This window comes from Eleutherodactylus coqui, chromosome 4, assembly GCF_035609145.1.
Source record: "Eleutherodactylus coqui strain aEleCoq1 chromosome 4, aEleCoq1.hap1, whole genome shotgun sequence".
NCBI classification, from domain to species: Eukaryota; Metazoa; Chordata; class Amphibia; order Anura; family Eleutherodactylidae; genus Eleutherodactylus; species Eleutherodactylus coqui.
Genome location: NC_089840.1, coordinates 6002651 through 6018813, shown reverse-complemented (window position 1 = coordinate 6018813; position 16163 = coordinate 6002651).

Below are 16163 nucleotides of genomic sequence, written 5' to 3'. Positions count from 1 at the left end.
GTATCCTGTCCGCAGTCCGTACATGTCAGCAGGTCTTACAGCTCCTTACATTACAGGGATCTTATAGTCCTGCTGTATGTTGGGGTTATGTATCCTGCCTGTGGTCCGTACATGTCAGCAGGTCTTACAGCTCCTTACTGTTACCATGCAGGGCGGCGCTGGGTCCCGCGGCCGGCGCGCGCCGCCTCGAGCTCGGCTTCGGCGTCCCGGAGCTGTGCTGTCAGGGATCTCCCGGCGGCGGGGAGCAGCCAGCGCGCAGCAGCGTGGAGCAGCCAGCGTGCTGCGGCGTGGGCGTGTCCGCCCGTAGGGTGCCGCCCGCTCTCATCCACCTCCCTTATGCACAGTGGGAGAGTCGGCTCCTCCCACTCTCCGCCCCGGGGCGGAGGCTTTTAGTTAAAAGACTGGCAGTGACCTGAACTCACTGCCAGTTATTGGTTCTGCTAGCCTCTAGTCAGGTCTATTCTAGTCTGTCCTAGTTGCTTGTGAGTATCCTTCGTTTGCCTGTGAGCTTCACCTCCAGCCTTGATCCACCTAGTAGTTTTGTTGGTCTGTTACACCTGCCTCTTCTGTCGGCACTCTGTCCCCTGTTAGTAGTTCCCTCCAGGTAGTCGCCAGGTCCCTAGCCAGCGCAGGGACTGCCGCCCAGTTGTCCGCCTGGGGTTAGCCAGGGCCGAGGCAAGTAGGCAGGGACAGTGGGGTGCAGGAGATCAGGGCACCCCAACTGGCGCTCGGGGGGCAGAGTGCCGTAACATAATAACTGGCCCTTTAAAACCGTTCTTGTCATGGAGGCGATCAGTTCCCTCGCGAACCAGCTGCAGGCCCTGGTGCCTGTTATCCAGGATTTATCCGCCCGCATGGTGGCCCAGGAGCAGCGGGGGGTGTCGCAGGGGTCGGACGCCTCAACCAGCCCCGAACCCAAGTGCCCTCTTCCCGAGGTGTTTTCTGGGGAGAGGAACAAGTTTTTTGTTTTCCGACAGGCGTGTCGCCTGTTTTTTCGCATGCGTCCCCGTTCTTCCGGGTCGGAGGCTCAGAGGGTCGGGCTGATAATGTCCCTGCTGCGGGGCTCAGCACAGACATGGGCTTTCTCCATCCCCGAGGGTTCCTCCTGCCTGCAGTCCGTGGACTCCTTTTTTCTGGAACTCGGGAGTATCTTCGACGAACCGGACCGAGCGGGGTTGGCGGTTTCGCGGTTGTTGGCGCTGCGGCAGGGGTTGTCGTGTGTGGAGGATTATTGCTCCAACTTCAGACGCTATGCGGGGGATACGACATGGAACGATAGCGCGCTGAAGGACGTTTTTCTGCAGAGCCTCTCGGACGCAGTTAAAGACCTGTTAATTTCCCATCCCGTTCCCGGGTCCTTAAGGGAGGCTATGGAGCTAGCGGTGAGAGCAGATAGGAGGCTCAGGTCTAGGAAGCAGGACAGGCAGACCCGTAGAGTCAGGGAGGTCAGTGGCCCTGGCCCCTCCTCCTCCTTACCAGTCTCTGCGCCCGAGCCGATGGAGGTGGACCCGCTGGACCCCAAAGAGCGACGCCGGATCCGTTTGTTGCATCGTCTCTGCCTCTACTGCGGGAAAGCTGGACATCGGGTGATAACCTGCCCACTGAGGTCTCAACGCCCGCAGCCGGAACCGGCGGAAAACTCCGAGTCCTAGGCGATTGCAGGGAGGATCGCCTAGGACTTCAGGTACTTCCTAAACTTTTGGTACCGTGTCACGTTAGATTCGGGGATTTTTCCCGATCAGGGCGGGCGTTTATTGATTCCGGAGCAGCCGCTAACTTGATAAGTCTGGGTTTTGTCCGTTCTCTGAGGGCGGAATTTGTGGCGTTGAAGACGCCAATTCATTTTACCAGCATTGATGCCACCCCTCTCTCTACAGGCTTGGTACGATGGAGGACCCCAAGATTACAGTTCACGGTGGGGGTCCTCCACTCGGAAGAACTGTCTTTCTTGGTGATGGAAAAAATGTCGGTTGATGTGGTGCTGGGTATGCCCTGGTTGGCACTGCACAACCCCCAATTTGATTGGTCCACCCGGGAATTGACTCATTGGGGGTCATCGTGTCACACTCACCTGTCTACCATAGCTGTGTGCTCCGCAGATACGGTGCTCATTCCGGAGTATTTGTCAGACTTTCAGGATGTGTTCTCCAAACGACTGTCTAAGGCTCTGCCCCCTCATAGGGAGTGGGACTGTGGTATCGACCTGATTCCCGACGGTCCCATCCCTAAGGGAGCCATTTTCAATCTGTCCGGTCGTGAGCACGAAGCCCTCAAGTCCTATGTCTCGGAAGCTCTGGCCAACCGACATATCCGGCCGTCCAGGTCCCCTGCCGGGGCAGGTCTCTTCTTTGTAGAGAAGAAGGACGGGACACTAAGGCCTTGTGTGGATTATCGGGCCTTGAATAAAATCACTGTGAAGAACCAGTGCTCCTTGCCCCTAATTCCTGACTTGTTGAATCAGGTGGTAGGGGCTCACTGGTTCTCCAAGCTGGACTTAAGGGGGGCTTACAATTTAATTCGCATCAGAGAGGGAGATGAGTGGAAGACAGCGTTCAACACCCCGTTAGGACATTTTGAATGTCTGGTCATGCCTTTTGGACTCTGTAATGCCCCCGCTGTGTTTCAGGGTTTTATGAACGCAGTCTTCCACGACTTCCTGGGGGTATTTCTGGTCATTTATCTGGACGACATCCTGGTGTACTCACCTGACTGGGATTCACATGTGCGGCACCTGAGGTTAGTCCTGACCCGTTTGCGCGAGTATCAACTTTTTGTCAAATTAGAGAAATGTACATTTGGCTCTAAACAAGTATCCTTCCTGGGTTATGTAATTTCCCCCACAGAGATTCAGATGGAGTCTGATAAAGTAGCAGCAATCTCCCATTGGGTCAGACCCGACAACCTCAAGGCTCTCCAGCGGTTCTTAGGTTTTGCAAATTTCTACCGCAAATTCATTAGAAATTACTCAGTTATTGCTCAACCTCTGACCGACTTGACTAAGAAGGGGGCTGACTTGGGTAAGTGGTCGCCTGCAGCCCTTGAGGCCTTTAGCCGTCTAAAAAAGGCATTCACGACTGCCCCGGTGCTAATACAGCCGGACGCACTACTACCCTTTTTTATTGAGGTAGACGCGTCGGAAGTGGGGACAGGAGCAGTATTGTCGCAGGAAGTCAGTGGGAGGTCTGGCTATAGCCCATGTGCGTTCTTTTCGCGAAAGTTCAATTCAGCAGAGCGCAACTACGACGTGGGTAACCGTGAATTGTTGGCTATCAAATGGGCTCTGGAAGAGTGGCGACACCATCTTGAGGGTGCTAGACACCCAATTACCGTATATACTGATCACAAGAATCTGGTATATCTCGCCAATGCGAAAAGACTCACTGCTCGTCAAGCCAGGTGGGCGTTGTTCTTCGCCAGGTTTAACTTCGTCGTGACATATATCCCCGGTGAGAAGAACGTGAAGGCGGACGCCCTGTCACGGAGTTTCGGGGTACCAGACAGTGGGACCATGACTCCCGAGAATATCTTAGCCCCCGGCGTGGTGGTGGCAGTGTTAGAGTCTAACTTCGTCCCTCAACTACAGGATGCTCAGCAGGACGCTCCGTCAGGGGTGCCGGAGGGCAGATGGTTTGTGCCAGAGACCCTACGCCCTAGAGTCATGGATGAGTCCCACTCGTCGGCTCTCGCCGGGCATCCAGGGTTCCAGGGGACCCTGGAGCTTTGCTCCCGATACTTCTGGTGGCCGGGCATGTCTCAGGAGATCCGCAACTTTGTGAGGGGTTGCTCGGTCTGTGCTCGCAATAAGAGTCGGCGGCGTCCTCCGGAGGGTCCCCTGAGACCACTACCGGTTCCTTCCAGTCCCTGGTCTCACCTATCAGTAGATTTCATCACTGACCTACCAGAATCCCAGAAGTGCACCACTATCTTAGTGGTGGTCGACCGGTTCTCAAAGATGGCACATTTTGTGGCGTTAAAAAAGCTACCCTCGGCAAAAGAATTTGCCACGATTTTTGTAAAGGAAATAATTCGCTTACATGGGGTTCCCCAAAATATTGTATCTGATCGCGGGGTTCAGTTTGTGTCGCAGTTTTGGCGTGCCTTCTGCAGAAACCTGGGAACGTCGCTGTCCTTCTCGTCAGCATTCCACCCCCAGACTAATGGTCAGACTGAGCGGAAGAACCAAGACTTAGTGCAATATTTACGGTTGTTTGCCAGCGAAAAGGCTTACCAGTGGGCAGAGTTCCTGCCGTTGGCAGAGTTTGCACTAAACAACCGCCTTTGTTCTTCTACTGGGGTGTCCCCATTTTTTAGTGTATACGGCCAGCATCCTCGCTTCCTTACAGCAATCCCTACTCCGTCGCCCTGTCCGGCAGCGGATGACGCCACAGATACGCTTCGGGGAGTATGGAAAGAGGTGCAGAGAAACTTGGAGGCAGCGGGGGCCCGTATGCAGTTGCGCAGTGGGAAGAGTCTGTCTGTGTCTGAACCTTACAGGGTGGGACAGAAGGTATACCTGTCTTCTAAAAATCTCAAATTGCGGGTCCCGTCCTTGAAGCTGGCGCCACGTTACGTGGGGCCGTTTGCCATCACACGTGTGGTGAACCCACTCGCCTACGAGCTGGGGTTGCCAGCCACATGGAGGGTTCACAGGGTATTCCATAAGTCGCTGCTGAAACCTTTTGTCCCTTCGGTGATACCCACCTCCGGTCCCCCTCCGCCCACCCTGGTCCGGGATGAAGTCGAATACGAGGTCCAGGAGATACTGGACTCTCGTCGGTGTCGAGGAATCCTACAATACTTGGTGGCCTGGAAGGGTTTTCCACCAGAAGATCACTCCTGGGTGGCCGCATGTGATGTTCATGCTCCCGTGTTGGTACGGCGGTTCCACCGTCGTTTTCCAGATAAGCCTGGTCGAGTTTCCGGGGGCCCGGAGGTCCCCCGTCAGAGGGGGGGTAATGTTACCATGCAGGGCGGCGCTGGGTCCCGCGGCCGGCGCGCGCCGCCTCGAGCTCGGCTTCGGCGTCCCGGAGCTGTGCTGTCAGGGATCTCCCGGCGGCGGGGAGCAGCCAGCGCGCAGCAGCGTGGAGCAGCCAGCGTGCTGCGGCGTGGGCGTGTCCGCCCGTAGGGTGCCGCCCGCTCTCATCCACCTCCCTTATGCACAGTGGGAGAGTCGGCTCCTCCCACTCTCCGCCCCGGGGCGGAGGCTTTTAGTTAAAAGACTGGCAGTGACCTGAACTCACTGCCAGTTATTGGTTCTGCTAGCCTCTAGTCAGGTCTATTCTAGTCTGTCCTAGTTGCTTGTGAGTATCCTTCGTTTGCCTGTGAGCTTCACCTCCAGCCTTGATCCACCTAGTAGTTTTGTTGGTCTGTTACACCTGCCTCTTCTGTCGGCACTCTGTCCCCTGTTAGTAGTTCCCTCCAGGTAGTCGCCAGGTCCCTAGCCAGCGCAGGGACTGCCGCCCAGTTGTCCGCCTGGGGTTAGCCAGGGCCGAGGCAAGTAGGCAGGGACAGTGGGGTGCAGGAGATCAGGGCACCCCAACTGGCGCTCGGGGGGCAGAGTGCCGTAACACTTACATTACAGGGATCTTATAGTCCTGCTGTATGTTGGGGTTATGTATCCTGTCTGCGGTCTGTACATGTCAGCAGGTCTTACAGCTCCTTACATTACAGGGATCTTATAGTCCTGCTGTGCGTTGGGGTTATGTATCCTGTCCGCGGTCCGTACATGTCAGCAGGTCTTACAGCTCCTTACATTACAGGGATCTTATAGTCCTGCTGTGTGTTGGGGTTATGTATCCGGTCTGCGGTCCGTACATGTCAGCAGGTCTTACAGCTCCTTACCTTACAGGGATCTTATAGTCCTGCTGTGTGTTGGGGTTATGTATCCTGTCCGCAGTCCGTACATGTCAGCAGGTCTTACAGCTCCTTACATTACAGGGATCTTATAGTCCTGCTGTGTGTTGGGGTTATGTATCCTGTCCGCGGTCCATACATGTCAGCAGGTCTTACAGCTCCTTACATTACAGGGATCTTATAGTCCTGCTGTGTGTTGGGGTTATGTATCCTGTCCGCGGTCCGTACATGTCAGCAGGTCTTACAGCTCCTTACATTACAGAGATCTTATAGTCATGCTGTGTGTTGGGGTTATGTATCCTGTCCGCAGTCCGTACATGTCAGCAGGTCTTACAGCTCCTTACATTACAGGGATCTTATAGTCCTGCTGTGTGTTGGGGATCCGTATCCTGTCCGCGGTCCGTACATGTCAGTGGGTCTTAGAGCTCTTTACCTTACAGGGATCTTATAGTCCTGCTGTGTGTTGGGGTTATGTATCCTGTCCGCGGTCCGTACATGTCAGCAGGTCTTACAGCTCCTTACATTACAGGGATCTTATAGTCCTGCTGTGTGTTGGTGATCTGTATCCTGTCCGCGGACCGTACATGTGAGCAGGTCTTACAGCTCCTTACCTTACAGGGATCTTATAGTCCTGCTATGTGTTGGGGTTATGTATCCTGTCTGCAGTCCGTACATGTCAGCAGGTCTTACAGCTCCTTACATTACAGGGATCTTATAGTCCTGCTGTGTGTTGGGGTTATGTATCCTGTCCGCGGTCCGTACATGTCAGCAGATCTTACAGCTCCTTACATTACAGGGATCTTATAGTCCTGCTGTGTTGGGGATCTGTATCCTGTCTGCGGTCCGTACATGTCAGCAGGTCTTACAGCTCCTTACATTACACGGATCTTATAGTCCTGCTGTGTGTTGGGGTTATGTATCCTGTCTGCAGTCCGTACATGTCAGCAGGTCTTACAGCTCCTTACATTACAGGGATCTTATGGTCCTGCTGTGTGTTGGGGTTATGTATCCTGTCCGCGGTCCGTACATGTCAGCAGGTCTTACAGCTCCTTACATTACAGGGATCCTATAGTCCTGCTGTGTGTATATATGTATCCTGTCGGCGGTCCGTACATGTCAGCAGGTCTTACAGCTCCTTACATTACAAGGATCTTATAGTCCTGCTGTGTGTATATATGTATCCTGTCTGCGGTCCGTACATGTCAGCAGGTCTTACAGCTCCTTACATTACAGGGATCTTATAGTCCTGCTGTGTGTTGGGGTTATGTATCCTGTCTGCGGTCCGTACATGTCAGCAGGTCTTACAGCTCCTTACATTACAGGGATCTTATAGTCCTGCTATGTGTTGGGGTTATGTATCCTGTCTGCGGTCCGTACATGTCAGCAGGTCGTACAGCTCCTTACATTACAGGGATCTTATAGTCCTGCTGTGTGTTGGGGTTATGTATCCTGTCTGCGGTCCGTACATGTCAGCAGGTCTTACAGCTCCTTACATTACAGGGATCTTATAGTCCTGCTGTGTGTTGGGGTTATGTATCCTGTCGGCGGTCCGTACATGTCAGCAGATCTTACAGCTCCTTACATTACAGGGATCTTATAGTCCTGCTGTGTGTTGGGGTTATGTATCCTGTCCGCGGTCCGTACATGTCAGCAGGTCTTACAGCTCCTTACATTACAGGGATCTTATAGTCCTGCTGTGTGTTGGGGTTATGTATCCTGTCTGCGGTCCGTACATGTCAGCAGGTCTTACAGCTCCTTACATTACAGGGATCTTATAGTCCTGCTGTGTGTTGGGGTTATGTATCCTGTCTGCGGTCCGTACATGTCAGCAGGTCTTACAGCTCCTTACATTACAGGGATCTTATAGTCCTGCTGTGTGTTGGGGTTATGTATCCTGTCCGCGGTCCGTACATGTCAGCAGGTCTTACAGCTCCTTACATTACAGGGATCTTATAGTCCTGCTGTGTGTTGGGGTTATGTATCCTGTCTGCGGTCCGTACATGTCAGCAGGTCTTACAGCTCCTTACATTACAGGGATCTTATAGTCCTGCTGTGTGTTGGGGTTATGTATCCTGTCTGCGGTTCGTACATGTCAGCAGGTCTTACAGCTCCTTACATTACAGGGATCTTATAGTCCTGCTGTGTGTTGGGGTTATGTATCCTGTCTGCGGTCCGTACATGTCTGCAGGTCTTACAGCTCCTTACATTACAGGGATCTTATAGTCCTGCTGTGTGTTGGGGTTATGTATCCTGTCTGCGGTCCGTACATGTCAGCAGGTTTTACAGCTCCTTACATTACAGGGATATTATAGTCCTGCTGTGTGTTGGGGTTATGTATCCTGTCCGCGGTCCGTACATGTCAGCAGGTCTTACAGCTCCTTACATTACAGGGATCTTATAGTCCTGCTGTGTGTTGGTGATCTGTATCCTGTCCGCGGACCGTACATGTGAGCAGGTCTTACAGCTCCTTACCTTACAGGGATCTTATAGTCCTGCTATGTGTTGGGGTTATGTATCCTGTCTGCAGTCCGTACATGTCAGCAGGTCTTACAGCTCCTTACATTACAGGGATCTTATAGTCCTGCTGTGTGTTGGGGTTATGTATCCTGTCCGCGGTCCGTACATGTCAGCAGATCTTACAGCTCCTTACATTACAGGGATCTTATAGTCCTGCTGTGTTGGGGATCTGTATCCTGTCTGCGGTCCGTACATGTCAGCAGGTCTTACAGCTCCTTACATTACACGGATCTTATAGTCCTGCTGTGTGTTGGGGTTATGTATCCTGTCTGCAGTCCGTACATGTCAGCAGGTCTTACAGCTCCTTACATTACAGGGATCTTATGGTCCTGCTGTGTGTTGGGGTTATGTATCCTGTCCGCGGTCCGTACATGTCAGCAGGTCTTACAGCTCCTTACATTACAGGGATCCTATAGTCCTGCTGTGTGTATATATGTATCCTGTCGGCGGTCCGTACATGTCAGCAGGTCTTACAGCTCCTTACATTACAAGGATCTTATAGTCCTGCTGTGTGTATATATGTATCCTGTCTGCGGTCCGTACATGTCAGCAGGTCTTACAGCTCCTTACATTACAGGGATCTTATAGTCCTGCTGTGTGTTGGGGTTATGTATCCTGTCTGCGGTCCGTACATGTCAGCAGGTCTTACAGCTCCTTACATTACAGGGATCTTATAGTCCTGCTATGTGTTGGGGTTATGTATCCTGTCTGCGGTCCGTACATGTCAGCAGGTCGTACAGCTCCTTACATTACAGGGATCTTATAGTCCTGCTATGTGTTGGGGTTATGTATCCTGTCTGCGGTCCGTACATGTCAGCAGGTCTTACAGCTCCTTACATTACAGGGATCTTATAGTCCTGCTGTGTGTTGGGGTTATGTATCCTGTCTGCGGTCCGTACATGTCAGCAGGTCTTACAGCTCCTTACATTACAGGGATCTTATAGTCCTGCTGTGTGTTGGGGTTATGTATCCTGTCGGCGGTCCGTACATGTCAGCAGATCTTACAGCTCCTTACATTACAGGGATCTTATAGTCCTGCTGTGTGTTGGGGTTATGTATCCTGTCCGCGGTCCGTACATGTCAGCAGGTCTTACAGCTCCTTACATTACAGGGATCTTATAGTCCTGCTGTGTGTTGGGGTTATGTATCCTGTCTGCGGTCCGTACATGTCAGCAGGTCTTACAGCTCCTTACATTACAGGGATCTTATAGTCCTGCTGTGTGTTGGGGTTATGTATCCTGTCTGCGGTCCGTACATGTCAGCAGGTCTTACAGCTCCTTACATTACAGGGATCTTATAGTCCTGCTGTGTGTTGGGGTTATGTATCCTGTCTGCGGTCCGTACATGTCAGCAGGTCTTACAGCTCCTTACATTACAGGGATCTTATAGTCCTGCTGTGTGTTGGGGTTATGTATCCTGTCTGCGGTTCGTACATGTCAGCAGGTCTTACAGCTCCTTACATTACAGGGATCTTATAGTCCTGCTGTGTGTTGGGGTTATGTATCCTGTCTGCGGTCCGTACATGTCTGCAGGTCTTACAGCTCCTTACATTACAGGGATCTTATAGTCCTGCTGTGTGTTGGGGATCCGTATCCTGTCCGCAGTCAGTATATGTGAGCAGGTTTTACAGCTCCTTACATTACAGGGATAGGTTCCTTTTTGTGTGTCAGATGGTAACGCACTCCTGATTTTAAAGTTCCACAAATTTGGAGGTTGACTGTAACACAGAAGCGGAGGGTCCGGGAATATGGTTTTCAGACGGTCATCCTTGTGCAGGGTATGGTGGAGTTTCCTTGCGGTTTTCCTTAGTATCTCTAGTTTCGGATGGTAGGTCACTACTGGAGGTAAACAATCTTTTCTTCCTTCTCTGTGTATTGGAATAGTTGATTCCTGGGTATCCTGATGACTCTTGTGATTTGGTCTTGTCTTGAACTTGTCAAGTAATATGATGTCATATAAGGTCATGTACTATGTTGTGATGTTATATGATGTTATGTACTATGTTGTGATGCCATTCAGACGGCACTCCTGTTTACTAATTGAAAAGAACCTGTCACTTTCCAGTAGTATTGAGCAAAGAAAAACGGTCGAACTCTGTTTTGGGTCAAACTTTTCCAAAAGTTTGGTTTGGCACAAACTCGCTAAAACTCTTCTTTTTTTTCCTTCTACAAAACAATAACGAGCAGAAAGGAGGAAATATAAGAAAAAAATAAATCTTTTTACTTTTTTTATTCCTTCTTATTCTTTTTGATTATTTTCTTCCTACCTTCCTCTTTTTTCTTCTTTTTCTTCATTATCTTAGATACTCTACTAGGTAGAGTATCTATAAGTATTATACAGGGATATTAGGGGTATTGGGGAAGTCCCAGTTTGGTATAAAATTTGGCAAACTGGCTGAACTAAACTTTTCAAAAGGTTTGCTTCTCACTACTTTCAAGTTTTTAAACATAAACATTTAATAATGATGTCAGGTTCTTTGTACATTAGCTTAATATTAAAGCGCTTATACAAAACTGTAAAGTTCATAGCATACGATGTACATACGATGCTGTGATGTCACGTACCATGCTGTGATGTCATGTATGATGCTGTGATGTCATGTATGATGCTGTGATGTCACGTATGATGTTGTGATGTCATGTACGATGCTGTGATGTCATGTACGATGCTGTGATGTAACGTATGATGCTGTGATGTCACGTATGATGTTGTGATGTCATGTACGATGCTGTGATGTCACGTATGATGTCGTGATGTCATGTACGATGCTGTGATGTCATGTACGATGTTGTGATGTAACGTATGATGCTGTGATGTCACGTATGATGTTGTGATGTCATGTACAATGCTGTGATGTCATGTACGATGCTGTGATGTCATTTTCCTGCACTGCAGTTGGCTAATTATAGAGAACCTGTCACTTTGCAGTTGTGTTGAGTGAATCAAAATCTTTGAACTCTGTTTCAGATCAGTTTGCTGAGCCTCATGGAACCCGCTATCTATTCTTCTTCTCTTTCGTTGTATAGACGACTGTGACCATGAGGTGCCCGTGAACTGATGTAATTAATGCTTACAAAAGGAGGTGAAGTTATGTGTGAACAATAAAACTAGACCTCAAACACTGAAGTGTGACATCAGGTGCATCGCGGCATTTTACTACTGCATCATTGCGCGGAGGGCGGTGATAGCGTGGAGCACTAGTGACATCTACTGGGCTTGTGCATCATTGCAGCTTTATCTTTCTTCCACATCGGCTTTTCAGCAAACTGATTTATACTTTGTACCATTTATCGTGAGCAGCAGTCCTAATAGCAGAGCTGCCCATAGGCACAGCGAGGAAAATGGCCCTTTAAGAGACAGTTCACATCTGTGTTTTTCCTTTTCCGACTAGCTGTATGGCAGTGGGTTCAGCTAAAAGGTCAATGGAGACTGAAGATCTTCAATTTCAATCTGCCCATGTTCCGTTTCCATTCCAGTAAGTGGCCCAGGCTGGAAGGGTCTAGCAGCTAGCTATTGTCTATTAGATAGCATGCAAGGATGGCTTTACGTTTGACGATTGGCGGATGCATAAGCGCCCAACAGTCGTGCTTTCACACCGGAACGATAGGCATGTAAGAGGGGTGAGTGCTGCCTGGCTCTGCCCTGGGCTGTGGGTCCGGATGGAGCTCCGTGGTTGACTCTGCCCCCTGTTAGACAAGGCAAGGGGAGCGGAGAAGAGAGACTGGGCCATACGCCAGAAAATAGGCGCACATGAGACTCGGCGCTGATCAGACAGGAGCTGTGAAGCGCCAGGAAAGGAGGCGCTACCCCTCAGTGATGTAGTGGCGACGCAGCTAGTGCACCACCACTATGACCATCAGCCCTCTACAAAGGGATAGAATGTTGAGCTTCTCCGACCCTGGAGCAAGGGAATAACCCAACTAGGGCTGGACCCGCTGCACATGGTCTGCCTCTATGGAATGTAACCAGGGGTCTCACTGTAACTAGTGAGGGGCTACAAGGGGGTCGCTATAACTAAGAGGGACCACAAAGGGGACAACATAACTAAAAGGGGCCACAGAGGAGCCAGCATAACTAAGACAGGCAACAGGGGACTGTGTTGCTTTGTGGGGCCACAGAGGGGCTCTGTTTACTATGGTGGGTACTGAGAGGGGCATTGGAGGTGGCTGCACGATGGGCATAGTCTGCAGAGATGAGTCATGGCTAAAACCAGTTTCTATGGCGGTTTTGGCCCAGATAGAAATGAGAAATGAAAACGGAGATCACCAAATAGAGGCGATGACACCTGTGATCATTGGAGGTAACTGCACTGTAATCACTATAACTGGAAGTCACTGTGTTGCCATTGGGTTCTGATCTTCCTGCAAAGGTTGCTCCTGCACTGGCTCTAGATAGGCAAAGCCCCCGGGAGGTGTAGGAACTGCAGGAGGGTTCAGAGGAACTGCCCAAATCTCTGAGGGACACCCCTGCCTATGCCCTCATGTGGTTAATGATCTCTGGTAGAACGGCGGCTCTTGTTGAGGGAACAATCTTAAAGGGGTTGTCCCGCGGCAGCAAGTGGGTCTATACACTTCTGTATGGCCATATTAATGCACTTGGTAATGTACATCGTGCATTAATTATGAGCCATACAGAAGTTATCAAAAGTTTTATACTTACCTGCTCCGCTGCTGGCGTCCTCGTCTCCATGGTTGCCGTCTAATTTTCGCCGTCTAAAATGGTCGAATGGCCAAATTAGACGCGCTTGCGCAGTCCGGGTCTTCTGCTTTTCTGAATGGGGCTCCGTGTAGCTCCGTGTAGCTCCTCCCCGTCACGTGCCGATTCCAGCCAATCAGGAGGCTGGAATCGGCAATGGACCGCACAGAAGAGCTGCGGTCCACGGAGGAAGAAGATCCCGGCGGCCATCTTCAACTGGTAAGTATAGAAGTCACCGGAGCGCGGGGATTCAGGTAAGCGCTGAGCGGTTTTTTTTTTAAGTCCCTGCATCGGGGTTGTCTCGCGCCGAACGGGGGGGGGGGGGGTTGAAAAGAAAAAAAAACCCGTTTCGGCGAGGGACAACCCCTTTAAGGCACAACTGCTGCAACAAAACTATTAGAAGCCATAGTCTCCTCTGCAAGAGCAAATAAAACATGGCTTTTGTAAAGAGTTAGCGGTCTCTTCGGCTTCCTAGCTCCCACACCGCTGCTGCAGGGCTGTAGTGTTACTCGCAGAGCATCCTCGTGGGAACAGGCCCACGCCTTAAGAGGCCCGAGCCTTAGGGTGCCCACCCACTGGCGATTTTTTTCCCTGCGAAATTCGCAGCATTTTTTTCTCTGCAGGGGTCTATGGGACTTGTAATGTTAAAATCGCGATCGCGCAAAATCGCAATTTACCGCGAAATCGCGATTTTGCGCGATCGCGATTTTAACATTACAAGTCCCATAGACCCCTGCAGAGAAAAAAATGCTGCGAATTTCGCAGGGAAAAAAATCGCCAGTGGGTGGGCGCCCTTAACGTGAAATCTAAGACCGGACAATGGTGCAGACTGACTTGCACTCTTGTACGTCTGACAGGCAATGCAATGTCTATACCATTGGTCCCCCAGAAGAAAATCAGTGTGGCCCAGCCATGTGCACGGACCCCGGATGAGGACCACCCTTCATGTCTGATCTCTTTATAGGTCTGTACTACTGAGTCACTAACATGGCTGGCTTACTGCTCCTGCTGGCACCCGCTGAACTCTCCTCCCCCCCAAAGAGTCACCGGTCGGTTACTACAAAAAAAGTGCAGCACCCCGGTAAGGGGAAAACACAGCAACGTCATCCCCTTACAACTGCACTGCAATCGCCATCACTGTGTAGAACTGACCTATTGTTTAGCGATACACTAGTATTGTGAGAGTACTATTACTGTGAGGGTACAAAAGGGTGTGTTTTAGTCTAAAAGGGTGGGACCTAAGATAAATAAAAGTTGGCATTCTTTTTATTGTTCAAAAGTTGGGAGGTATGTGTGTAAGGAGGGAGCCCAGGTTTGTGTTGTAACGATCTCTGTCATGGCTCCTATAGTTATGTAATCTGGATGGTATAAGAGTGACCTCTACTGGCCGTCATAATTACTGCAGTTTGTGTATTTGAGATCATGGAGAACTGCAAGCTGGAGAGCAATGTCAGTGGTACTGAGCCTTAAGAGAGACTGCATTGCCTATCCACTTACCTTTGTATGTGTATAATAAATTGTTTTATGAAATACACCCCTGCATCGTTGGAATTTCCCTGCTTCTTTGGATATTGGGGTGCCAGGAGTCCAAGGCACCCCACATCAAGTAAGATTTTCACTTATTGATACAGTTGGATGGAGCGCATCAAGTGAGTTTTTCTGTCTCTTTTAAAATTTCCATTTCTTTCCTCCTTGACAACACTGTTTCGGAGTCGCTCGCTGCTGCTCTCCCCCAGGGGATGTCTCAGGACCACCAACGTATTCCACTCCAATTGATTTGAAATACCTCAGTGGACCCATGAACTGACCGGTACCTTTTACTAGGACCGGTTCAGTTGCGGTGAGTTCTTTTTCCATATTGTTCCTGTCTGTAACTTCGTTGTACACCATCGGAGCGCCGCTTCTGATTTACTGTTTATTCCAGTATTGTGAGAGTACTATTACTGTGAGGGTACAAAAGGGTGTGTTTTAGTGTAAAAGGGTGGGACCTAAGATAAATAAAAGTTGTCATTCTTTTTATTGTTCAAAAGTTGGGAGGTATGTGTGTAAGGAGGGAGCCCAGGTTTGTGTTGTAACGATCTCTGTCATGGCTCCTATAGTTATGTAATCTGGATGGTATAAGAGTGACCTCTACTGGCCGTCATAATTACTGCAGTTTGTGTATTTGAGATCATGGAGAACTGCAAGCTGGAGAGCAATTCCAGTGGTACTGAGCCTTAAGAGAGACTGCATTGCCGGGAGAGAGAGAGAGCGGCCAAAGGAGTGAGGAGTCGGATTAGGGAGCCGTGGAAGACGTGTCCTGGGAAATCTGTGCCTGTTAGAGAGGGACAGCACCACAAGAAAGCAGCCAGTGTTTGAGAAGTGCAGCTCCATAACGCGCCAGAACAGACTCGCTGAGAGAACGAAGCTGCAGGGAGTACAGCTAGAGAGACAGCTATAAAGGAGTCACATCATCCTGCACCTCTGAGAATCGGGGTTCCCCCAACAAACACCTAAGACACATCACCTAAATTATGGTACTGAGCACGCTGGAGATTGGTAAGTGAGGCAGGGCCTCAGAAAAAGACCAGACATGTGCACGCAGGTAGTGACTTAAACTCAGGCCTGTCACTTAAAATATGCTGAAGACAACAGCAGAGGGAATATATTCATCTGCCAGTTACAGACAAGTTATTGGACAACACTTGTGTTACTTCGGGTCCGTATGTGGGCGACCGCCATTGTTGGGTGATTCTACCACGTGATCTACGGTGAAGGGCGTTGCTGATCCCTGTGAGGTGTAACGGATTGTTACCATCCCCCACTCACGGTAGAGTTAGGTATACTCCTCAGTCAGTCAGGATGTCTAACACTTCTAAATAATCATTAGATACGGTCCAAGCAAAGTGTGCGGCCCGCTAATTGTGCCTCCTAATAAATGTGTCACATCGGGCAGCACCTCTGTGCGTGAGATGAAGACCTAAAGAAACCCGGAGCTAGAGGAGGTTTCTACTATAATGTTCTGGCACACCGTATAGCAAATGTGACTGGCTGCACATGGTCACGCCCAGTAATACCAGGCCCCACCCACTTTTGGAAAAAGTTATACGACTTGATGT